The 25,111-nt window shown below is 45.4% G+C and overlaps 1 pseudogene; it reads left to right on the plus strand.

Moving 5' to 3' along the window:
* Nucleotides 1-25,111, plus strand: part of LOC117723848 (serine/threonine-protein phosphatase 2A 56 kDa regulatory subunit gamma isoform-like) — a 691,904-nt pseudogene that overhangs the window by 100,663 nt on the left and 566,130 nt on the right.

Genomic DNA, 25,111 nt, shown 5'->3' on the forward strand with positions numbered 1-25,111 from the left:
TTCATGCTGCTGCAGAAGTGAAATATGTGCACTGAGCCACCCAAGACCAGAAATCCTGGGAGGATCTGCCTCAGGGAACCGTCTAGCAATTAGTGAAAGTGTGAAGAGAAACTCAGGCTGAATTCCCCCAATTGCACCAGGCAGGTTTAGACTAAACTGTGACCATAGGAAAAAGATCAGAGAAATTGCAAGAATTACAGCAACCAGCTAGTGTCTGCTGGCACAGGACAGGAAGAAACAAAGTCAGAGAGAAAATTAACTTTTCTTCCTTTAAAAATAGAGAACATATGTGGCCCCCACATCTGTAACCTTGACTCAGCTCCTTTGAAAATCATTGAAAAAAATAATGAGTTTCTGATCTAGGTGTGGGAAAATCACCAATGAGTAACTCTGAGTTAACACTGAAGGAGCAGTAATGTCTGATCCAATGGTGGTGATCTCAGCCACCAGTTTTACACTGGGTAATTCATATTGTGAGAGGGGGAAACTCATATTGTGAGAGGGGGAAACTCATATTGTGAGAGGGGGAAACTTTTCAGGGAGTAACTCTTGCTTTACACTGGTCAGAAGAGTTTCTGATCTCGGGACTCCAGAGCCTCTGGAGAGGAAGCTGGCTGCCAAGGCTTGGAGAGGACCAGGTGCAAGATTAATGGGTACCATGACAAAGGTGATATGATCTGACCTAGAAACCCAGCTTTCCTGGACTATGAAGAGACTGATCCATCTCTGGCTCTGGTGCAGAAAACTGCAAAGGTAAAATGAACATCCCAGGTCATTTCAGTTATTGCATTCTTTCTCTTTTTAGATGTACATGCAAAGGCTGGGAATGCCATTCAGTTTCACTGTCAGTTAAGAGCAGAAAGCTTTGGCCAAATCGAGTTGGGGAAAGCAGTTCCATCTGTAAGAGCACTTCCCCCTCTGCCATGTAACTCTGTAAATTAGCAAACAAAGAGAATTTCTCACCCCTCATCACTTTTTAGTGTCCTGGAATTCTTTGTGTAGGATTGAGGCTCCCTGGAGTCCCCCACACAGACTTTAGTTAAGTCTACTGTTGACCTCCTTTGACTACTGTTTAAGTGATTCTGTTGGTGAGACTTTCATGGGTGCAGATTCTGACATTCTTAGGAGATACAGTGTCACAGCTAACTTCCTAACCCTCTGGCTCTTACATTCTTCCAACCCTGTCTTCTGCAATGATTCTTCTGCAATGAGCCTTAGGTCTGGGAGTGGTACTGTAGATATGGCAGACCGATTGCTTGTTCAATACCAAGTGGTCAGTTTTACACATACAAGTAACATTTTGTTTTTGCCACCTCTTCGCCTTGCGTCGATTCTAAACGGTGATAATTTCTCCAACGTACATCTTTTATGGTTTTGTGCCAAGTCCATCCTTACAACAGATTTTGATGAGGCAAGATTTCCTGGGACTCAAACCTCTGCTCCACAAAGACTATAAAATCAGTGTTTGGACCGAATCTCAGTCATGGCTGCTTTCCTATTTTGCAAGGAGTAGGTCAAGCAAAAACCTGTCCAGGGCCCCAAAGCGGAGTCTTTTCAGCTGGTCCTCTGTCTCCTGCCTTCCTTCCTCTCTGGGGTCCCCTTCCTGTTATGGCCTCAGCCAGCAGGTGTCCAGAAGGCAAGAGGAGGAGGAAACTTCAGGGCTTCTCCTTGCACAGGAAGGGTTTAGCCCACCATTGCAAGGCAAGGAAAGACCACTGTTAGTTTCCTTATTGGCTCCTCCAAAGAGTGGCAGGGCACGGGGTGGGGTGGGGGGAGGGGGTAGCAGGAGCCAACAAGGGAGTCCAAGGCAGAAGAGAAAAAAGTCCATTTGCAGACTGCCAATTGGGCTTGGGAGTTGCAGGCAGTCTGACTACTTCTGTACACCAGGGGGCGCAGAGGGGCTGGCGTTGGACTGGGGCGGATTTATAATGGTCAAGATTGGAACTTCTAAGTTCTCTGGACAAAGTTCCCTAGTAGCTGTGAGTTGTACGATGTGCTCTGTTTCCCAGCTCGCTCCGTGCTCCCGCTCCCTCTGGACAAATGCTTGCTCCAGACAGATGGTCGCTCCCAACACAGGCTCCCTCTGAACAACAGCTCCCTCCAGAACTATGCTAGCCCCTGACACCTGCTCCCTCCAAGGCCCTGCTCGCTCCGGACCCCCCTTGAAGCTGACCACACCTTGCTAAGGACACCTGCTCGCTCCTTACCCCAACTTGCTTCGGACAAACGCTCGCTCCTGGACACCTGATCACTCCTGGACACCAGCTGGATCCAGGACAACCACTCGCTACAGACAGGCACTCTTGATCAGGACAAAAGCTCATCCTGGACACCAGCTCCGTCCCGGACATCCACCCGCTCCTGGACACTCGCTCGCTCCTGCACACCTACTTGCTACAAACACCCATTGGCTCCCAGACTTCCGATCATCTTACCGGACACCCGCTAGCTCCCAGACACCCACTGGATCTCGGACTCAGGCTCGCTAAGGACAGGCTCTTTCGCTCCTGACACTCACTCCTTCCCAGACACCCGCTCGCTCCCGGACACCCACTCGATTCGGACACTAGCTCGCTCCGGGACACCCACTCGATCTCGGATACCCACTCGTTAACGGACACCCACTCGATCTCGGACTCCCTCTCGCTAAAGACAGGCTCTCTTGCTCCAGATACTCACTCGCTCCGGACACCCGCTCCTTCCCGGACACCCACTTGATCTCCGACTCCCACTCGATAAGGACAGGCGCTCTTGCTCAGGACACTCACTCTCTCCCTGACACCCGCTCGCTCCCGGACACCCACTCTATCTCGGACTCTCGCTCGCTCCCGGACACCCACTTGATTTCGGACACCCACTCGATCTGGGACTCCTGGTCGCTAAGGACAGGTGCTTTCGCTTTGGACACTCACTCGCTCCCGGACACCCGCTCGCTCCCGGACACCCACTCGACCTCGGACTCGCACTCGGTAAGGACAGGCGCTCTTGCTCCGGACACTCACTCTCTCCCGGACACCAGGTCGCTCCCGGACACCCACTCGATCTCTGACTCCTGGTCGCTAAGGACAGGCGCTTTCGCTCTGGACACTCACTCGCTCCCGGACACCCGCTCGCTCCCGGACACCCACTCGATCTCCGACACCCGTTTGCTCCCGGACACCCACTCGATCTCGGATACCCACTCAATCACGGACACCCACTCGATCTCGGACACCGGCTCGCTCCCGGACACCCGCTCGCTCCCGGACACCCACTCGATCTCGGACACCAGCTCGCTCCCGGACACTGGCTCGCTCCCGGACATTTGATCACTCCCAGATACGCGCTTGCTCCTGGACACACATTCGCTCCTGGTCTCCCGCTCGGTATGGACAGGTGCTCTTGCTCTGGACACTCACTCGCTCCCCGACACCCACTCGATCTCTGACTCCCACTCGCTAAGGACCGGCCCTCTTGTTACGGACACACTCACTCGCTCTTGGACACCCGCTCGCTCTCGAGTCTCCACTCGATCTCGGACACCAGCTCGCTCCTGGACACCCACTCGATCTTGGACACCCACTCGCTCCCGGACACCCACTCGATGTCGGTCACCCGCTCGCTCCTCGTCCTGCATCCCTCTGTACAGGCAGGAGCTCTCGCTCTGGACACAGGCTCGCTCCGGATCCCAGCTCACTATAGATCCAAAATTCGTCCGATTTCTTTCCTTTACCGATTTCATTCAGAAGTCCGTCTGGCAAGGGACTTTTTCAGCTGGGGGTATTTCCCAATTCACCAGCCCCGCCCTCGTCGAAGACTACAAATACCTAGCACAGAGAGCCTGCAGAAGACCCGAACACCCGTTTGTTCCCCCACACCCATTCGCTCCTGGACACCCACTCGCTCCGGACAGGCACTCTCGCTCTGGACACCCGCTTGCTACCAGACACCCGCTGGATCCGGACACCCATTCACTCCTACACACCCGGTCGCTCTCGGACACACGTTCGCTCCGGATCCCCACCCACTTAGGACAGGCTTTCTCGCTCCAGACAAACACTGGCTCCGTGTTGCAGCTCGATGTGGATCCCAGCTCGCTACGGATCCAAAATTTTTTCCGATTTGTTTCCTTTACTGGGTTCATTCCGAGGTCCATCTGGCAAAGGGACATTTTCAGCTCGGGGCATTTCCCAATTCACCAGCCCCGCCCTCGTCGAAGACTACAAATACCCAGGGCACAGAACCTGCAGAAGACTCCTTTGCCTGCACTGGTGCGAGCGCTGCTGTCCTCCAGATGCAAGTGCTGCTGGAGGGATGGAGTCCACTTTCTGGTCTGAGCAAGTGAAGCAGGCCTGGGATTCTGTCCCTGTGGTACAAGATGCCCAGTCTCCTCTGCCCTCCAGCTTCTCAGAAGACCGCAGTCCAGGCCTCTTCCTTTCCAGTCAGTCCTTGGCATGTTCCCATTGGATGATGGCGATGACTACACGAACAACCATTTATGAAATCGAGGCTGTTGCTCCTGGAAGGTGATCACACAGTCAGGAATGTTGGGCTCCGAAGTGCTCTGGATCCCACAAGAGTAAGTCCCTGGATAGAATCCATCCATGTCATCTATCAACCCTGGAAATGGTTGTTCCTGTAGTCATCGCCATCATCCAATGGGAACATGCCGAGGACCCGATAGAAAATCACAGTCCATGAGGAACAGCCAGAGAAACCCGCCACTCCGGGAACCCGGGAGGATGCTGCAGAAGAACCATTCATGGTGGCCATGCAGCCTGGGTCCTGTTCCATAGCGCCCTGCCTTGGCGACGATGCAGAGGACACCTAGACCTGTGGAAGGAGTGGCTCCAGTGTTGCTGGCCATCAGCCATGGGAGACTGCAGAAGTGGACTCCCGACTTTGTCAGGACTCCTGAAGCTCTTTCTTCCCCTGCAAAGCCTCTAGCTCTGTGGCTGATGCCCACCGAACAATGGTAGCAGGGAGCCTTAGAGTGTGCAGCATGCTCCTTCCTGGCATTTTAGAGCAAGGTCTGTGCCAGAGAGTATCTGTGTGCCTAAATCTCTCCATTCCCCACAGCCAGTTATCTCAGCACAGCCCCCTGCTTCCACAATAAACAAGCAGCGTTTTGTAGTCGACAGTCCTTGTCATTTCTCAATTCTTTAATAAATGGTTTCAAATGGAATGTGCGGGCCCATTTTCCAAGGCACTGATTGTGGCCAGGATCACTGGTTTCTAGGATTCATGGAAAGGCCAGGAAGTGGGCAACTGTAATTCAACCTGCAATAGGAAGGCAGGTCTGGCTCTAAGCTTTCCCCATACAGGACTTTGTCCAGGGCCCCAAACCTATGCCCTGTCTGTTGTCCTATCAATAGCCATCTTTTCTCTGGTGGCCTCCTGGTTATCCACTGGCCTGTACTTGTGCTGTGAGCAAGCATCCAAAGAGGAATAGGGTCCATTTGCAGACTGCCATTTCTGCTTGGGAGCTGCAGGCAGTCTGAGGACTTCTTGACATCAGGGGAAATAAAGGTGCTGGCCTTGGAACTGGTGGTGATTAATGATAGTCAGCACTGGAGCTTAGGGAAGTTGTCAGATAGGATGTAGACATGGCTAATCCCTCTACAACAGCAGTCTCTGTGGTTTGACAGTTCAGAGATGCCTGACTTAGAAGAGGATCAGAAATCCAAGAACTGAGGTGGCTCAGATGAGATGTGCATACCTGGGTTCTATTTGTAGGTAAATTTTCTTTTCTTTTCATTTGTTTTTTATTTATTTTTTTTTTCCGAGTATCTTTGGGGGTCCTGGCTGGTTTTCTCTAGAATACTTTTTCAGAACAAAATCAACTGGCAGGGACCAGAACCATCATTTAAAGGGGCAGCAGCTTGAATCCCTGAATCCACTTGCCCATAACAGTCCTGCCCAGTGGGTAAACCCTCCTCCCTACTTCCCTCTGTGTTCTTGATGGATGGATTTCCACAAGAAGTCTCAGTGCTGAAGTCTCCTGCTGAGCAGGAAAGCCCTTCCTGTACACCTGAGTTGGGAAGGGAAAGGGATGCTGAATTTGGTGCTTTGAGTCAGGTCCATGATCATAAGGGTCTCCTTCTGATTTCCACCTTGGTTTGTTTACTTTAAAACTTCATTAAACAGGATAACATACAGTCATTTACATGTAAGCATATATTGTACTTCATAGTCCTGAAGGACACACAACCATGACAAGTTGCAAACAAAGTAAATATAATAAACATTTCTGAATTAAATAACCTTCCTAACACCCAGACTCTATTCCCTGGAAGTTCTAGATGATCAGTCTGTGAACTAGTCATTTGTCTCCTGTGCCCTTCCCCCAGCCTGCCAGCCTGCCAGCCTGCCAGCCTGCCAGCCTGCCAGTCTGAGCAGGTAGGAAAGAGCTGTTTACCACAATAGATCAGACAACAGTAAGACCTGGGAGGCATTGCAGGCCTTGGCATCCTGCAGTCTGTTACAGGAGCTAAGAAGAATGGACTGCCTGCTGAGCTTGCCTTGACACCTTCTGGCTACTATCTCCTCCCCCAGCCCCAGGGCTGAACCAAGAAGAGACTCTGGGGGGTGTGGCTTCCCCTTTATATGTGAAAGCAAAATATTAAACTTTGGGCCTTGATCAGAATATGTTGTCTTGGCCCCATGCTTCTCTCGCCCGCCATTCCCCTTTCATTCCCAGCCTTCCTCTCTGGTGAACCCAGTTACCTGGTTACCCATAGCTGCAGGCCTACAGACTCCTTGTGTCCAAGGTACCTATTTCAGTTCAGATAACTGTTTCCAATTCAATTCAGGATGTGTTTGAAGTTCACTTAGGAGGCCTGTACTGGCCAGTTTTGTTTGTCAACTTGACACCAGATGCAGTTATCACAGAAAAAGGAGCCTCCCTTGAGTTAATGCCTCCATGAGATCCAGCTGTAAGACATTTTCTCAATTAGTGATCAAGAGTGGAGGGCTGAGCCCATTGTGGGTGGTGCCATCCATGGGATGGTAGTCCTGGGTTCTCTAAGAAACCAAGCTGAGAAAGCAGAAGATGGAGGCCTGGCTTGTGAAGTTTCAGAGGGAAGATTAAGGAATCTTATCAAGGCCATTGCTATTTTGGTTGTGAAGATTCTGTGGGTTGTGCTAGCTAGGGCTGAAGAATCAGCTGTGATTAACAAGATACCAGAACTAAAGATACTAAGGTGAAAACTTTGCATTACTGGGACTATTGATGCTGGTTAACTAGAGCTAAGAAATTAGTCATGATTAAGAAGAGACCAGGGTCATTGAGGTGAAAATTTCTGGGAAGTGTTTTTTGAGAGCACAAAGAAGCTGTGTTTCAGAGATAGCCAAGGTTGTACCTCGTGCAGTGGCTGGACATGGTAAGGTGTAAGACTCACCCAGGTGGTCCTGGTTTTGAAAACATGAAGGGGTCATGCAGAGGAGTCAAGGCTTGTTACCATAAAGGGAGTCTATGAGAGACTATTTGTGAAGCCCAGTTGTGGTGGCAGACAGTAATGTCTTGAGATGCCAGTACCATGAGGTGACCACCAAGAACAGCAGCAGCAGTGGAGTAGAGGCAGCTGGAGCCTAGAAGACAAGGTGTGTGCTCCAAAGTCCAGGGCTGGAGAAGTGACCCAAGCTCTTGGAGCAGACCTGAAGTTCGTGAGTGGATCCCAGACATTGGATGGTTGGAGTTTGATTTTGCTTCTGATTGTGACTGTGCCCTGATATTTTTCCAGCATGAAGTAAGAAAGTATTTTAGTGGAGCCCACACTTAAGAGACTTTGCTTTGTAAAAAGACATTGAATTTTAAGAGACTGGATATCTTAAAGAGATTGAAATTTTAATATGTAGGAATTTGCAAAGACTGTAGGTTACTTAGAGTTATTAGGTCTTGTGGATGAATAAGAAAGTAAGGGTTGAGGCTTAATATTGATGTCTTTGTGTGTCAAGTTGACAAAGGGTCAATTGCACTGGCTCGTTTTGTGTGTCAACTTGACAAAAGCTGGAGTTATCACTGAGAAAGGAGCTTCAGTTGAGGAAATGCCTCCATGAGATCCAGCTGTAAGGCATTTTCTCAATTAGTGATCAAGCCGGGAGGTACCATTTTTGGGTGGTACTATCCATGGGCTTGTAGTTTTGGGTTCTATAAGAAAGCAAGCTCTGCAAGCCAGGGGAAGCAAGCCAGTAAGAAAAATACCTCCATGGCCTCTGCATCAGCTCCTGCATCCTGACCTGCTTGAGTTCCTGTCCTGACCTCCTTGGGTGATGAATAGCAATTTGGAAGTGTAGGCTGAATACACCATTGCCTCCCCAACTTGCATCTTGGTCATGGTGTTTTGTGCAGGAATAGAAACCCTGACTAAGACAATGGCAGTGTCCAGAAACCAATCAAGGCTTGTATAAATATAGCACTGGAACAATGAATTTCAAGTTAATCCCCATTCCACTTTACTGCCAATTTAATTTTAGCAATTTCTGCAATAGTAACAGAAATTCTGCAAACATGTCTTGTATTTTCTATTGCTGATGAAGTATTGAAGAACTAACTACTCTCCCAGTTCTGCTATTTACAGAAGAAATTATGGAAGGCCTTCATTATCCCAGTGAATCCAAGATATGATCTCTGAGCCTTCCCACCTCTGTTGAAAGGTCCAGGTAATGTGAATTACAGAAAATGTTAAAAATTCAAAGGTAAACATGCTGGTCAGTAGTGTGGTACAGTGCTTATTTCATTTCTTACACAGACTTTCTGAAAAATGAAGTTCAGAGAGCAAACTGTATGTGATGACGCTTAAGTGTTCTCTTGACACTACATCTGTGTGATCACTTTCTAGCCTGGTACAGGACTTACTTCACAGATTAGGTATTACTGGGAGGAAAAAGATCACTTAAAATTCCTGAGAATAATGAAAAGGTAAAACTGCAATTCAAAGGACATCAAAGTATGAAAACACTATCTTGGAATCACAGCTTATGTTGACCATGCTTGAGCACTAGTTCCCACATGCTCAGCCTGTTGTAGAGAACACAGTTGGCACTGGAGGGAAAAGGTAGACTACAGCTAGAGCTGCTAACTTCCCAGGCTTTGTGTTGCATGGATAAATCCCAGAAGAACCATCCTCACTGACTCTCCCAGTTCCTGAGCACTGTTTTGCAGAGCTACTTCCTTATATGCTCCACAAATGCAGCAATGTCTGTCATTCAGACCCATCCATCACTCCTTTCCCCATCCCTCCCTACCTCCATCCCTCCATTTGTTTCTCTCACTATATGGCCCTGTCTGTCCCAGAAGTCTCTGTAAATCAGGCTGGCCTGGAACTCACAGGGATCCACCTGCCTGAATGAACATGCCTACCTCACATCCATTTCCTAATGTGATGCTAGACTTTCTAGAGACCAACAGCTGACCGTAGGCTTGTACAATGTGAAGCTCTTCCAAGACTAGAAGCACATAAAGCCAACTTCTCATGGCCAGTTGGTTTTTCTTAGTTTTGTGTGTCAGGGTCAGCAGTGCCATGACCTTCCAGCTTGGCCAAGTCCTGTTTTTCAAGTGAGTTTACTTGTGATGCAGAAATTTGCTCTGGAAATTGCTGAATATAGAAAGATTCTCCAGATCAGAAGTGGTGAATCAGGCCTCTAATCTCCATAAAAGACAGGCAAAGCAAGGAAATCTGAATCCAGGACTAGTCTATCCTACACAGAAGGAAGAAGTATAAATTGTAAGTTGCAGGTGACTCCTAGATTAATTTGGAGGGAAACCATGAGGGAAGATCAGTTGTCATCCATGTTGATTCAGCAAAAGTGTTTCTCAAAGTTCTCAAGGTTGCTCCCTGTTCACTGGTTATCTTATGGCACAGTAAACAAGAGAACCAGGATGCCTAACATCCCCTGAGAACTTCCTTTAAAACAAACCACCAGTTAGTCCTTCAACCAACAGAAGGAAATAGTAGAGTATCCTCATCTGTGTCCACACCACCCTTCATATTTCCCTTGAACCATTTCAACAAGAGCACAAATTTTCATCAGTTTAACACTTTTATTAAGAAAGCTGTAAACAAGCAAACAAACAAACAAAACAGATGGCTGCAAAGACACAACTGCCATTGTCTGCCTTCCCTGTAACAGCAGGAGCTGACAGGAGATTCCCTAATTGCAAGTCTTAGCAGGCATCAGGGCTCCAAGGATCCAAAGAGATTCTAGGTGACCTTTTCTCTTCTTCTTCTGGCCAAAAGCCCTTTGAAGCCATGCCCAGCACCCTTGGCATCTGGGACTGTCAAAAGCAGGATCCTGGTCAGGGCAGTCTCCACCAACACAGGTCTCAAGGTTCAGCTTTTTCTTCCTGAGCAAGCTTGGTGAGGGTTGGTCTGGCTCCTCTGTATTTTTGCAGTTGTCATTTTCCACATCTCCTGGGCACACTTGTGGCTCCCTCTGACTCTCATTCTGGAAGACATCTGTGCCCCTCTTCTTGGCACAAGTCAATCTGCGGTAGTGTCTCAGGTAGTCCAAGCTCTCAAATACACAGAAGGAATATAGATCCCAATCAACAGATAAACCATCCTCAGAGCAGTGACCTGACTCTCCACAGAAACAATCTGGCTCAGACTTGGCACCTCTTGTACTCAGGGCTGGCAAGGCAGGTGCACTTTTCAGTGCATGTTCTTCAGAATCTGGTGCATCCTTGACAGAACTGGTACAGAACTGCATCATCTTCTTGGCTTTATCCATGGAAGGCTGAGGGCAAGTCCTTCACCTTCTGATTCAGAGAAGTCTCCAGTTAGTTAATTATACTCTATACTTCTTGAACCCTCCCAAACATTACATTATCAGAAGCTGAGTTTTAAACCCACAATTCTAGCATCTATGTGCTTTGTCTAAGGAGGCAAGATTCTTCCCTGTTTCATGGCAAAATCCTTTCATCCTAGAACCTAAGGGGAAGAAGCAAACTGGATACAGAAGAAGAGGCAGGTGGATCTCTGAACTCAATCAACACCAGCATGGTTGTCAGACCTAGTTTCAGGACAGCTAGTGCTATATAGAAATCCCTAATCTCAACAATGGAAAGAAACAAAGAAAAAAAGGAATGAAGCCTCTCAAAGTAAGATGCTATCAAACTGGATGCAATTGTCTAGATTTAAATGTTATAGGTAACTCTTTAGAAAGGCAATGGGGAAAGTGCTACTGGGCCAGCAAATCTATTTGGGATGCCTGGTTAGGAGAGTAAAGGATCAAATATAATGATCTCTCACTCACTCTCTCTTTCCTGAACAGGGATTTATTAGAATGACTTACAGATTGCAGTCCAGCTTATTCTGCAACAGCTGGAAAGGAAGCAACGTCCAAGAATCCAGATGTTCTCAGTCCCCAAAGCTGGAAGCCTCAGTTGGTCTTCAGTAGAAGATGGGATCACAGAGAAGTAGGCTCTAGTGGCAGTGAAGTAAGAGAGAGCAGGCAGGCAAACTGAACACTTTCTTCCTCCGTGTTCTTATATAGGCCTCCAGCTGAAGGTGTGGCCCAGATTAAGGGTGTGTCTTTCAGAGTCAATGTCTGGATTAAAGATGAGTGTATTTACTGTGTGTGTGTGTGGTGGCCCACACCTTTAATCCCAGCTCTATGGGAGTGAATCAGGCAGGTGCCTCTCTCTGAGTTTAAAGGGAGCCTTGTCTACAAATTGAGTTCCAGGGCGGCCAGGGGGATTATAGACAAACCCTGGATCATATCAAAAAAATATCACAATAACACAGATAAGTGTCTTTTGCACTCAAGATCCAGGTTAAAGGCCCCTGTCTTTCCAGCTCAAAGAGATATGCATTAAAAGCAAGTTCCTACCTCAAAGACAGAGATTACTTTCTATGAACTAAGCTAATGTCCCTTGCAGGTGTGTCTTCCTTTTTGGATTTTGCTAATTTGAGATTCAATCAATATAGTTGACAGCAAAGACTAGTCATTACAGAGAGTGTTTGTCTGTGTAGCCCTGGCTCTTGTGAAACTCACTTTGTAGACCAAGCTGGCCACCAAGGCAAAGATCTCCCTGCCTCTGCCTCCCTCCTGCTGAGATTAAAGGCCTGTGTCACCATGACCTGCTTGGAAATCCCCTTAATAGTCCTTTGGTCTACTGGAGTCCTGAGCAGATGCTACTCCTGTATTCCCAGCAGAGAAATGGTTAGGAGATACCAGCTAAGTGTAGAGATGAAGCTTCAGGACAGGGAATCTCTACTCCACCTGCTTACTCTCCCAGCCCCTCTCTCTGTCTCCTGTTTAACTTTTTTGTGTTTGAGGTGTATATACATATCATGTCTATTCTTCAGTCTCTTGTGTCTGGATATAGGCAGGCAGGGATAGTTGGGCTCCAAGGTGCCTTGGACCAGAGTCATATTTACAGGGAAGCAGACAGCATGACTGCAAAGCAGTTTCATGAGGAAGAGTCAAACCAGAGGTCTCCTAAGTCAGGGATATCAAGGACAGACAGCCAGGACTCAAGATCTGCTCATGGCAGCACTGTAGGAGGCCAGGAGCCACTGGTGCAGAATCCCAAGTCAGCTTCTTCAAACACAAAAACTAAAAAGCCAGCTCTCCTGCTCTAGGTTCAGGCACACAAGGAATCAGCAGTGTGTTCCCTGGGATGGATCACATGAGCCTTCTGCACTCATACTGTGGGTGGTATTCATAATCCTGAAAGAGGTGGGCAAGGCAAGCAAAGGAACCTGAAACCTGGTGTTCACAAATCTGCAAAATAGAAAAGAAGTGAAAAAGGCAAAAGTTGTTTTTTAGAGTATATAAAACAGAAACAATACACTTAGGAGGTGAGTGGCAGGAAGAGAACTGTGCTGCCAGGGATATTAGTAATCTCCAAAAATAACAGACGGGAGCCGATCTGATGTAAATCATAGTGGAGTCTTTATTTTATTTGAATTAGCTTGGGCCCCTGCAATGAGCTGCTGTCATGTAGAAAGGGTTTTATTTGTTGGAGAGCAAAGTAGGAAGAAGATCCACGGAAGAAGTCCTGGCAAGAAGCCAAAAGTCTCAATAGGCTGACCCATAGTTCTGTTTTGGAACCTCAGCTCTGGGAACCTACATTGCTGGCATTCCAGTTGGTGGCAACCTCAGGGCTCACACTCTGGACCTCTTCTCTAGTAGCTATGACTTTACTTTGAGTTCTGAGAGGCTGTCAGAAAGACCCTGCTGAAATCCAAAGGTGATGTTAAGTTTTGTAGGTGATTTTGTTTTTCCGTGCATTCACTTTGCCTACAGGAATGGACTCTGCCATGCAGGCAGAGATGGGATTTTGTGTGGATTTAGGCTTGGAAGGTGTGTTCTTAAATGCTGACCAAAATGCATTATGTTCAGGTGCAAGGATGTAGGAGATGCCATGCAGTTGTTGAGGTTTCAGTTGTTTTCTTGTCCGCTGAGGTTTGCAACGTTTTTAAAAACCAGATTTCATGTTGTTTACTGTCAGTAAATGACCTTTTTCAGATAGGCAATTGTGGCAAGACTTAGGACACTACCCTCCATCCCCTGGGAGACAACTAACTCAGTGCAAACACAAATCTTCATCGCAGCTGCTTTCCTTTCTGTTCCACTAAGGTTTTCAGGATCTGCACAGACCAGAGCTCTAGTGTCATTCTGTCTCAGCTCCTCTTTTCCATCTTGCTGTCACTTCCCTGGTTGCCTAGAGGCCAAGGCCCAAGAGTACACTTGACTGACTGGGAAAACACAGGACTACCATGTTTGACTCACTCACACACCCCCACCCGAGATTTAGGCAAGTCCTGCAATCCTGAGCAAGTCCATAGTTAGTGCTCCTGTCTGCTTGTCCACAATTTTAGAGGCCACAGCTGGAGCCAGGTCAATGAAGGAGCCAGAAACTCAAAGGTTTCCTAGGTCTGCAGCTCTGCCTCTGAGCTTGGCAGGCCATTTCTTCACAGCAGGGGTCGCTGTGGGGCTGCTCTTCACCAAGAGACCAATTTGTGTTAGGGTGCTACATCTAGAGAAACCTTTAACTTCTAGAGAACTCCTGATTCCTAGATCTTCTCCAGCCTAGTTTGGCATCCACAAGCATGGCCCCAGGAGGCCTCCATTGTTCTGTTGCAGAGTTCTGTTATCAAGAGATGTTTGTCCCTGTTCCAGGATGCAGTATCTTGCCTCAAGACATTTACTTTCACCTGATGATGGTGTCTGCTGGGATACTATGCTCCTCTGGAAAATGGACACAACCAGGGTCTGAGGAAAACTAGTGTTCTCTGGAATTTCATGCCCTAATATGTGAAGTTAAAGTGGGAATCCAAGGAAACAGCATGAAATGACACTGTATAAATTCAGCCTGCACTTCTTTTGCTTTCATGATCTAACAAAAAAGATGATCCTTCTCATTAACCCTAAATTTTTCATAAAATCAGCCTTTCAAGTTTAAAGTCTGTTCTGTAAATAAATGTTGAATCTGTAAGAAACAGTCAATTATATTCAGGAAAAAATCAATCTATTTAATGAGGTCTTAAATATCTAAAGTTTTACCACCTCATTTTGATTCAATTTGCTTTGTCCAGACAGTTCTCATCCCTCTATTCCACCCTTCAATATTCATACATTCATGATTTTCTAGGCCTTGACCATGGTCTATGTGTAGTCACCAAAATAATTAAAGTAAACTAAATTAACAAGAAAGATATAGGCAAAAACTAATTGACAAAATTATGTCATGAACATTTCATGATTTCCATGATCATTATCTAACTTTGATATCAATTTGTGGTTCTTTCTTGAAAACCTTTGTACCTCTGAGTTTGGTTTTCATATACCTTTTAGAGTCATAACACTGATCTTCATCTCACCATCAATGTAAAGGATTTAAAACACTTATTTGACTTTATTAATATGGATGTCAATCACTAATATCTGGAGTTATTACTAAGATCATCCTTAAAGAACTATTGACCTGTACCAAAACAACCCTCCTCATTTGAGTAAAATAACAATCTACTTAACATAGAGTCAAACCTTTATGTCAAAAACATTCAAATTTAAACAAAAATCAAATCAGTTCAATAAACTCTGAGTTTTTGAATGAAGAGTCAGTCATTTATGAAACAAAACAACAGCAAAAATCTCTACACCTCTATTAAGTAGTTCCTTCTAATATAAATTCACTGTTTCTACACCACTGAAGCCTCAGCAATGTGGCTCTCAGCATGGAGACTGAACAAGGAGAACACCAATAGACACACAGAACTGGAGGTGGGGGAACCCATGAAGCCTCAGGCTTAGAAAACCTAAATTAAAAAAACAAAGCAAAAATAAAAAACAATAACAATAACAAACAAAAAACAAGGAATCTGAGATCAAGAGAAACAATATTCCCCAGGGAAGAGCTCCCAAATTGATTATCCAAAGAGCTCAGTCTTGAAATCATGTCCATACTAGTGACACTGTACAGACTAATCTGGTTGTATTTGTATATTAGGAACACACACAAACACACCAAGTATATACACACACAAACATGCAAACAACACATAGATGCCACAAATACAGAAAGAAGGGCTGTTACCACAGGGGCACAGAGAAGGGAATGGAGGGAAAAAAGAAAGGCAGGGAAATAAGATAATTATATTATAATTTCAAAAAAATACCAAAAAATTTAAAAACTGTGGGGATCTGACGGAAGGTGGCTATCATCCTTGCACCCATCTTGAGCCATATACCCTGAAAAGAGATTTGATTACATCAGCCTACAACATCTGAGCACACTCTGATAACATCTTGCTTTTGATACCCAGGATTTTCCCTTGGGTGTGTGGGACTTAAAGGTGTGTGACTTACGGGTGTGACTTAGAGATCAGATTTAGAGACAAGACCTAAAAGCATGACTTAAAGGCATGACTTAGAAGTAAGACATATAAAAGGCAAGAGGCAGACAGAACAGTACAACTTGGAGAAAAACTTGGAGTTAGTTATTAGGCATTAGGTATTAGTCACTTGGCAGAGAACTTGGAACTGGAAACTTGGAACTTGGAGGCACTAGGGACTAGGAACTAGGGACTAGGAACTCAAGACTTGGGATTTGGACTAGGAAGACAGACTGACGAATAAACGGGATTGAATCACACTCTGTGTGGTCTCCATTCCTCTCATCCATCCTAACTCTCTTTCTGAACCCCGACTTGAAGACCAGAGCTGCTTGGGGCAGTTCGGGCTAACAAGTTAGTCCCAAAGGTTTTGGGCAGTGTGGGTTCCAACATTGATAGAGCGGTCCTCAACATTTTTGGCCCCCCAAGCATGGGGTACCTCGGGCTGAAACAAAAAACAAAACATTTAGAGCCATGCTAGCTGGTGCATGCTTTTAATACAAGCACCAAGCAGACAGCAGGAAAATCTCTTTAGTGCCAGAGGGGTACCACATGCCTCCAGGTCCAGATACATTCTGGAGTGTGATTGCCCAGTCATGAGAAGTCCTGACTCAAGCTGACACACACAAGGTTTTTGCTGCCTGGATTGCTGTTGGTCTTACTGTCCTCCCCATTCTGTATCACCCACCCACCCATGCACCCACCCAGCCACCACCAGTCCCAGCTAAAGATGGCTTCATTCTGGAATTGCCATTCATCCAGGATGGAAATCAAAGGCCCCTAGCTCCCAGGGTCTAAGAGCAAGTTGGGGTGGTTCCAAGTGGGACACATTTCTGTCTGTAAATGGCCACCTCTTGAGCTGGGCCTGCAAGTTTCTGCAAGTTATCTGAGCCAGCAGGTACTCTTCCACTTTGCTGAATTCAAGCAGTTTTCAGGTGTCAGGGTGACCTGGGCAAGCACAGCTAGAATGGAGGCAGGTTGGTGGTGTCTGGGCTTGGCTGTGTGGTTTCTGCCAATCTCTTACTGTAGTGGACAGGCTGCAAAGAAAATCCAGTCCCCCAGAAATCAGGTCCAGTCCGGATCAGTGCCAGGTAATCCTCAGGGAGCCTTGACCCAGGTATTCTGAAGCCAGACAAGTACCTACTCAAGTAATCCACCAGAGCCCACCTATCAGTGGCTTAATTTTCTAGATTCTTCTATAACTGCTCAGCCCTGATCTACCTTAGGTTTCTTTTTCTCTGCTTTTGACTCGATCTCCATTTCCTCTTTCCCACCCAGGTTTGCTTTTCATTTTTAGCAATGATTCAACTTAACCTGTTCTCTACCACAGCATGTGTAGAAGTGGAAGTTTGGCAAACCAGCATTGGCTGGTTTAGCTGGCTGGTAGTGTAAGGCCTTCCAGAAAGGGAGAATCTCCCTCTCAACCCACGGGAATTCAGGGTCACCCCAATAACTGCAAGACACCCAACTTGATGTAATCAACAAGAGATATATTTGATTTCAATACATTGAGGTTGCACTTCTAGCCTTTCCTATCTAGAGGCAAGCAATGAAGTATGACCCCCACTTAGAGATGAGGTAGAGTTCTTATGGGAAGAACCGTAACCCAGAGAGATAAGGGGGGAAATCATGATTAAGTATCTATAGAAAGCACCTGTCCAGTTCTCAGCTTCCATGACAGGTTCAAGAAATGGTCATGGGGAAATATCTTTCTTCTGTTAAGAATCAAACCCTATCCAATTTGTCCTGGGATCAGTTCTGTTCCTGGTATCCAGGGTGTATGGGCAAGCTGACCTAAACTCCCAGCTCAAACCCTATTCAATCTATCTTGTGGTCACTTTTTAATTCCTGGTGCCCATAGCACTCAGTCACTCTGACCTGAACTGCTAATCAGGCACAGCTGTGGTAAAATTTGCAGGATAGAAAAACTGAGACAGAAACCATGGAAGATGGAGATACACAAGGCCTTAGCTCTTTACCTCCTGCTGCTGAGAACTGTTTGTGCTGAGGAGCCCAGTTACCTGTCTGAGAGGTTGATGGAGCAGGGAGAGCTACAGAGGCTCAGCCTGTTTGTGTGGCTGTAACAATGCATTCAAGGATATTTCTCTCTTTCTCCTCTGTGAGATTTAGTGCATCCAGTTTTATATTGATGTAATTGATTCACTTGGACTTTAGTTTTGTGCAGGGTGATAAGTATGGATCTGTTTTTATTCCTCTACATTCCAGTTAGTCCAGCACCATTTGAAGATGCATTCATTTCCCCATTGTAAGGTTTTGGCTTCTTTATCAAATATTAAATATCCTTATCTATAGATGTGGGTGATTATTTGTGGGTTTTTTAATTTGAATCCATTGATCACTGTGTCTGTTTCTGTACCAATGTCATGCAGGGTTTTTGTTTTGATTTTTTTTTGTTTGTTTTTACTACTACTTTATAGTAGACATTGAGGTCAGGTATGGAGATTTCTCCCAACATTCTTTTATTGTTCACGGCTGTTTTAGTTATCCTGAGTATTTTGTTTTTCCATATGAAGTAGAGAATTGATCTTTGAAGTTCTGTAAAAAAAGAAAGTTGTGCTGGAATTTTGGTGGGGATTACATGGCATTTGTAGATTGCTTTTGGTAAGATGGCCAGTTTCACTTTGTTAATCCTATCTATCCATGAGTGTGGAAGATCTTTCCATCTTCTGATATGTTCTTTAACTTTTTTCTTTAGGGACTTGAACTTCTTGTCATGCAGATCTTTTACTTGCTTGGTGGTTTATAGCCAGGTGGTGGTGGCACACGCCTTTAATCCCAGCACTTGGGAGGCAGAGGCAGGCAGATTTCTGAGTTCAAGGCCAGCCTGGTCTACAGAGTGAGTTCCAGGACAGCCAGGACTACACAGAGAAACCCTGTCTCAAAAAATCCAAAATAAATAAATAAATAAATAAATAAATAAATAAACATTTCCAGAGCCAGGCAGGCCTTTAATCCTAACACCTTAGAGGCAGGCAGTGTGAGAACAAAATTTGAAAGCAGCATTGTAACAATAACAAAAATTCATGGTCAGCAAAGACCACCAACAATTTGTTAAATATAGTAATAATAAAATATTAAGTCCCTCCAGGGGCAGGGTGACCAAAAATGAAAAGGCATGCAAGGACATGCCCAGACAAGTCCAAATAAGCTTAAGTGAGTAGTGGGCTATCTGGTGTTTACTTTTTTCTCCCCCTTTTGGAGAAGTCCAAGGTTTCATGGTCAAATGAATCTAGTCATCCTGCCAGCTCACAAGTAGCCACTTCTTCAAGTTGCTGATGTTTGAAATATCCAATCATATGTGACTGCGCCAAATTTTCCCGCTCTCCCAACACCTACCCATAAATATTCCAAATTTCCTGGGTTCTGGGTTGGAACCTCTATCTCCTTCGTGAGATATGTTCCAGACTGAGAGCCCTCGTCATTAAACCTCCTCTGCAATTGCATCAAGAAGGGGCAGGCAGGTCTGGACTTGGGTGAGGGTCCCCTTTCGGGGGGAGGGGGGTCTTTCAGCAGCTCTCTAAGTTCAAGGTCAGTCAGTTCTGCAGAGTAAATTCCTGAACAGCAAGGACTGCACAGTGAGACCCCCCTTCACAGGGAATTATTCTTTCCCTCTCAGGTAGAGAGATTCGATGATAAAAATTTCAGGTGGTCAGGTTCACTGACAATCTAAGCACTTGCAAGGGTGTGGGGGTGGTGTCTGTGTGTAGAGAGAAGGTAAGATTGTGAGAACAAAATTTGAAAGCAGCATTGTAACAATAACAAAAATTCATGGTCAGCAAAGACCACCAACAATTTGTTAAATATAGTCATAATAAAAATATTAAGCCCCTGCAGGGGCAGGGTGACAAAAAATAAAGGCATACAAGGGCATGCCCAGACAAGTCCAAACAAGCCCAAGTGAGTAACGGGCTATCTGGTGTTTACTTTTCTCTCCCTCCCTTTTCTGGGAGGTCCGAGTTTCTGCAAGTTCTGCCAGTTCTGCAAGTTGCTGATGTTTGAAATATCCAACCATATGTAACCACGCCAAATTTTCCCGCTCTCCCCAACCCCTACCGATAAATATCCCAAGTTCCTTGGGTCCAGGGCCGGAACCTCTATCTCCTGTGTGAGATATGTTCCAGCCCGAGGGCCCTCGTCATTAAACCTCCTCTGCAATTGCATCAAGAAGGTCTCTCGTGTGTCCTTGGGGCGTGCAGGTCCGGACTTGGGTGAGGGTCCCCTTGTGGGGGGGTCTTACAAGATAAGTAGCAACTCTCAGAACAATGAACTAAATCCCTTACTTAATAGACTTTAGAGGAAAGTCTCTGGGGTTGGGTAGATTAGTGAAGGAATTGGACACAGTGTAAAGTAGCACCTGAGACAGCTAATCCTGCTGTCCCACTCTAGGACATCCCTGAGTTCCACATCCATAGGTGTGAAACAGTTTAGGGAAGTTGTTAGATAGGATGTAGGCATGGCTAATCCCTCTACAACAGCAGTCCTTGGGGTTTGACCTTTGAGATATGCCTGACTTAAAAGAGAAGTGGAATTCCAAGGAGTATAATGGCTCAGATGAGATCTGCATTGCTTGGTTTTAGAGGTAGTTAAATTTTCTTTTACCTTTGTATTTGTTTGTGTTTTCTTTTTGTATCTTTGGTTGTCCTGTCTGATTTCCTCTAGAACACTATTTCAGAACAAAATCAATGGGCAGAGACCAGAACTATCATTCAAAGGAGCAGCAGCTTGCTTCCCTGAAAGTATTTCCACTTGCCCATAACAGTCCAGCCCAGTGGGTAAACCCTCCTCCCTACTTCCATCTGTATTCTTGATGGATGGATTTCCATAGGAAGTCTTAGTGCTGAAGTTTCCTGCTGAGCAGGAAAGCCCTTCCTGTATACCAGAGTTTGGAAGAAAAAGGTGAAGACCCTCTCTCAGGGGAGACCCTCACTCAAGTCTCAGGAAGTCATGGCCACCCAAAACTCACAAGACACTGAATCTGGATGCAAAGAGCAGAGGCTTTATTTGGGAGAGTTAGCCGGCTAAATGTCAATTCGTTTGCTCATGAAGGAGCTGAATTGACAAAGACCAGCTGGCTGAGGGGCTTTTTAAAGGGGAAAACCACAAACCCAGGGAGTGAGGGGTTGCTAAGGATACACAATATAAAAATAGCAGAACATTCCAGAGGAACCCAACCTATGTGAGTCAGGGTCATGTGGAAGACACTCTGTATACTCATTCTTCTTAAAAATGTGGTCTTGCCATGTCACTGTAGCCTTGCCCTGTCATTGTGGCCTTATATAGAAATATAGAAAGATTCTCCAGATCAGCAGTGGTGGCACAGGCCTGTAATATCCATAATAGAGAGGCAAAGCAAAGTGAATCTGAATCCAGGACTAGCCTATTCTACAAAGAAGGAAGAAGGGGTAAACTGGAAGTTGCAGTTGACCCCTAAAATAATTTGGAGGGGAACCATGTCAGTAGATCTGTTGTAATACATGTTACTCAGCAGAAGGATTTCTAAAAGTTCTCAAGTTTGCTCCATGTGTGCTGGTTATTTTATGGCCCAGCACATATGAGAACCAGGATGCCTATGGTCCCCGCGAACTTCCTATAAAACAAACCACCAGTTAGTCCTGTAACCAACAGAAGGAAACAGTAGAGCATTCTCATCTGTGTCCACTCCACCCTTCATATTTCCCTTGAACCATTTCAACAGAACATGAATTTTCATCAGTTTAACATTTTTATTAAGAAAGCTGTAAACAAGCTAACAAGCAAATAAACCAACAAAACAGATGGCTGCAAAGACACAATTGCCCTTGTGTCTGCCTTTGCTGTAACAGCAGAAGCTGACAGAAGATCCCCTAATTGCAAGTATTATCAGGCCTCAGGGTTCCTGGGCTCCAGAGTTCTGGGAGGCCTTTTCATTTCTTCTTCTGGCCAAAAGCCCTTTGAAGCCATGCCCAGCAGCCTAGGTGCCTGGGACTGTCAGAAGCAGGATCCTGGTCAGGGCAGTCTCCACCATCACAAGTCTCAAGTTCCAGTCCTTTCTCCCTGAGCAACCATGTTGAGGGTTCTTCTGGCTTCTCTATATCTTTGCAGTTGTCATTGTCATCATCTCCTGGGGACACTTGTAGCTCCCTCTGATTCTCACTCTGGAAGATCTCTGTGCCCCTCTTCATGACATATTTCAGTCTGTGGTAGTATCTCTGGTAGTCCAAGTATAGATCCCAATCAACAATCCAGCCATTCTCAGAGTAGTGGCTTGACTCTCCACAGAAACAACCTGGCTCAGACTTGGAACATCTGGTACTCAGGGCTGGGAAGACATGTTCACTTAGCAGTGCATGTTCTTCAGGATCTGATGGATCCTTGACAAAACTGGGACAGAACGGCATCATCTCCTTGGCTTTATCCATGGAAGGCTGAGGGCAAGTTCTTGAGCTTTTGATTCAGAGAAAACTCCAGTTAGTTAATTATACTCTATACTTCTTGAACCCTCCCAGCCATTGCATTATGAGAAGCTGGGTTTTAAACCCACAATTCTAGCATCCATTTGCCTTGTCTAAGGAGGCAAGATTCTGCCCAGTCTGGTGCCAAAAGCCTTTCATTTCAGAACCTGAGAAAAACAAGCATGTCAGGCACAGAAGCAGAGGCAGGTGGATCTCTGAGCTCAAGGCCAGCCTGGTTGTCAGAACTAGTTTCAGGACAGCTAGAACAACACAAGAAAACCTAGTCTCAAAAAAACAAAAGAAGCAAACAAAAAAGGAGTGAAGCTTCTCAAAGTAAGATGCTATCACTCTGGAAGCAATTGTCTGGAGTTAAACATTATAGGGGACTGATTAGACGGGCAATGGGGAAAGTGCTAATGGGCCAGCAAATCTATTTGGGGAGCCTGTATAGAGAGTAAAGATCAAATATAGTGATCTTTCACTCTCTCCTCTTTTTAAAAAAAAAAATGATATATTAGAATGACTTACTGGCTGCAGGTGAGCTTATTCCACACCAGATGGATAGTAAGCAAAGTCCAGGAATCCAGAAGTTCTCTGTCCCTGAGGCTGGATGTCTCAGCTGGTCTTCAGTAGAACATGGAATCACAGAGAAGAAGACTCTAGTGCCAGCACAGTAATAGACTTGCTAGCTAGGAGAGAGCAAGCAGGTAAATGAAAATGTTCTTCCTCCGTGTTCTTATATAGGCCTCCAGCTGAAGGCGTGGCCCATTTTAAAGGTGTGTGTTTCAGAGTCAATGTCTGGATTGAAGATGAGTGCCTTCAGCTGTTTATGTGTGTGGTGGCTCACACCTTTAATCCCAGCTCTATGGGAGTGAATCAGACAGATGGATATCTCTGAGTTTGAAGACAGCCTGGACTATAAAGTGAGTTCCAGGACAGCCATGGGTGTTATAGACAAACCCTGGCTCATATCAAAAACAAAATCACAATAAGTGCCTTTCTTGCTGCAGATCCAGATTGAAAGCCTGTGTCTTTCAATCTCAAAGAGACCTTCATTAAAGACAAGCCTTCCTACCTCATAGACAGGGATTACTGTCTACAAATTTAGCAAACTCCCTTGCAGATGTGTCCTCCAGTTTGAATTTTGTTATTTCAAGATTTAATCAACATGCTTGACAGGAAATGATAGTCATTACAGCAAGGGTTTCTCTGCGTAAACTTAGCTGTTGTGAAATCCTCTTTGTAGCCCAAGCTGGCCACCAAGTCAAAGATCTCCCTGCCTCTGCCTTCCTTGTGCTGAAAATAAAGTCATGTGTCACCAAGTCCTGCTAGGAGATCCTGTTAATAGTTCTTTGATCAGCTTGAGTTTTGAGCAGATGCTAATCCTGTATTCCCAACAGAGAAATGGTTAGGAGAAACCAGCTAAGTGTAGAGATGAATCTTCAGGACAGGGAATCTCCTCTCCACCTGCTTACTCTTCCCTGTCTCATGTTTTATTTCCTGTCTTTTAGATGAATGCACATGATATTTCCATCCTCTAGTCTCTGGTGTCTGGACAGAGGCTATCAGAGGTTTGCTGGGATAGTTGGGCTCTATGCTGCCATGGACTGGAGCCTATTTACAGGGAAGCAGAGCAAGACTGGAAAGCTCTTTTTTTGAGAGACTCTCAATCCAGAGGTCTTCTAAATCAGGGATAACAAGGGCAGAACCTATGGCAAAGATCTGCTCATGGCAGCACTGGAAGAGGCCTGCAGCCACTGGCACACAAGGACCTCAGCTGTGTGTTCCCTGGGATGGATCATGTGAGCCTTCTGCACTCATTCTGTGGGTGGTGTTCATAATCCAGAAAGAGTTTTGGAGAAGCAAGCATATAATGCTGAAACCTTGTGTTTACAAATCCACAAAAAAGAAGTGAAAAAGGGAAAAGTTGTTGTTTAGAGTATATAAAACAGAAACCACACACCAAGGAGATGAGGAGCAAGAAGAGAACTGTCCTGTAAGGGATGTTAGTAATCTCCAAAAATAACACACAGGAGCAGATCTGATGTAGGACCTAATGATTGATTCTTTGACCTACCTTACTCAGTTGCTAGGCCTCACTTTTCATCCATACTGATTTTGTTCATTTGGATACTATCATTCTCAGCGTCTAGTGAGATGACCATGTGGTTTTTCTCTTTGAGTTTATTTATGTAGTGGATTACATTGATGGATTTCCGAATATTGAACCATCCCTGCATTCCTGGGATAAAGCCTACTTGATCTTGATGGATAATTGTTTTGATGTGTTGTTGGATTCGGTTTGCGAGAATTTTATTGAGTATTTTTGCATCAATATTCATAAGAGAGATTGGTCTGTAGTTCTCTTTCTTTGTTGGGTCTTTCTGTGGTTTATGTATAAGTGTAATGGTAGCTTCATAGAATGAATTGGGTAGTGTTCCTTCTGTTTCTATTCGATGGAATAGCTTGAAGAGGATTGGTATTAGGTCTTCCTTGAAGGTCTGAAAGAATTCTGCACTGAAACCATCTGGCCCTGGACATTTTTTGGTGGGAAGATTTTTAATGACTGTGTCTGTTTCTTTAGGCGTTATGGGACTGTTTAGATGGTTTATCTGCTCCTCGTTTAACTTTGGTACCTGGTATCTATCTAGAAAATTGTCCATTTCCTCCAGATTTTCCAATTTTGTTGAGTATAGGCCTTTGTAGTAGGATCTGATAATTTTTTTAATTTCCACTGTTTCTGTTGTTATGTCTCCCTTTTCAGTTCTGATTTTATTAATTTGAATGCTGTCTCTGCAGCCTTTGGTTAGTCTGGCTAAGGGTTTGTCTATCTTG

The sequence above is a fragment of the Arvicanthis niloticus genome, chromosome 19 (genome assembly GCF_011762505.2).
Source record: "Arvicanthis niloticus isolate mArvNil1 chromosome 19, mArvNil1.pat.X, whole genome shotgun sequence".
Lineage (NCBI taxonomy): Eukaryota > Metazoa > Chordata > Mammalia > Rodentia > Muridae > Arvicanthis > Arvicanthis niloticus.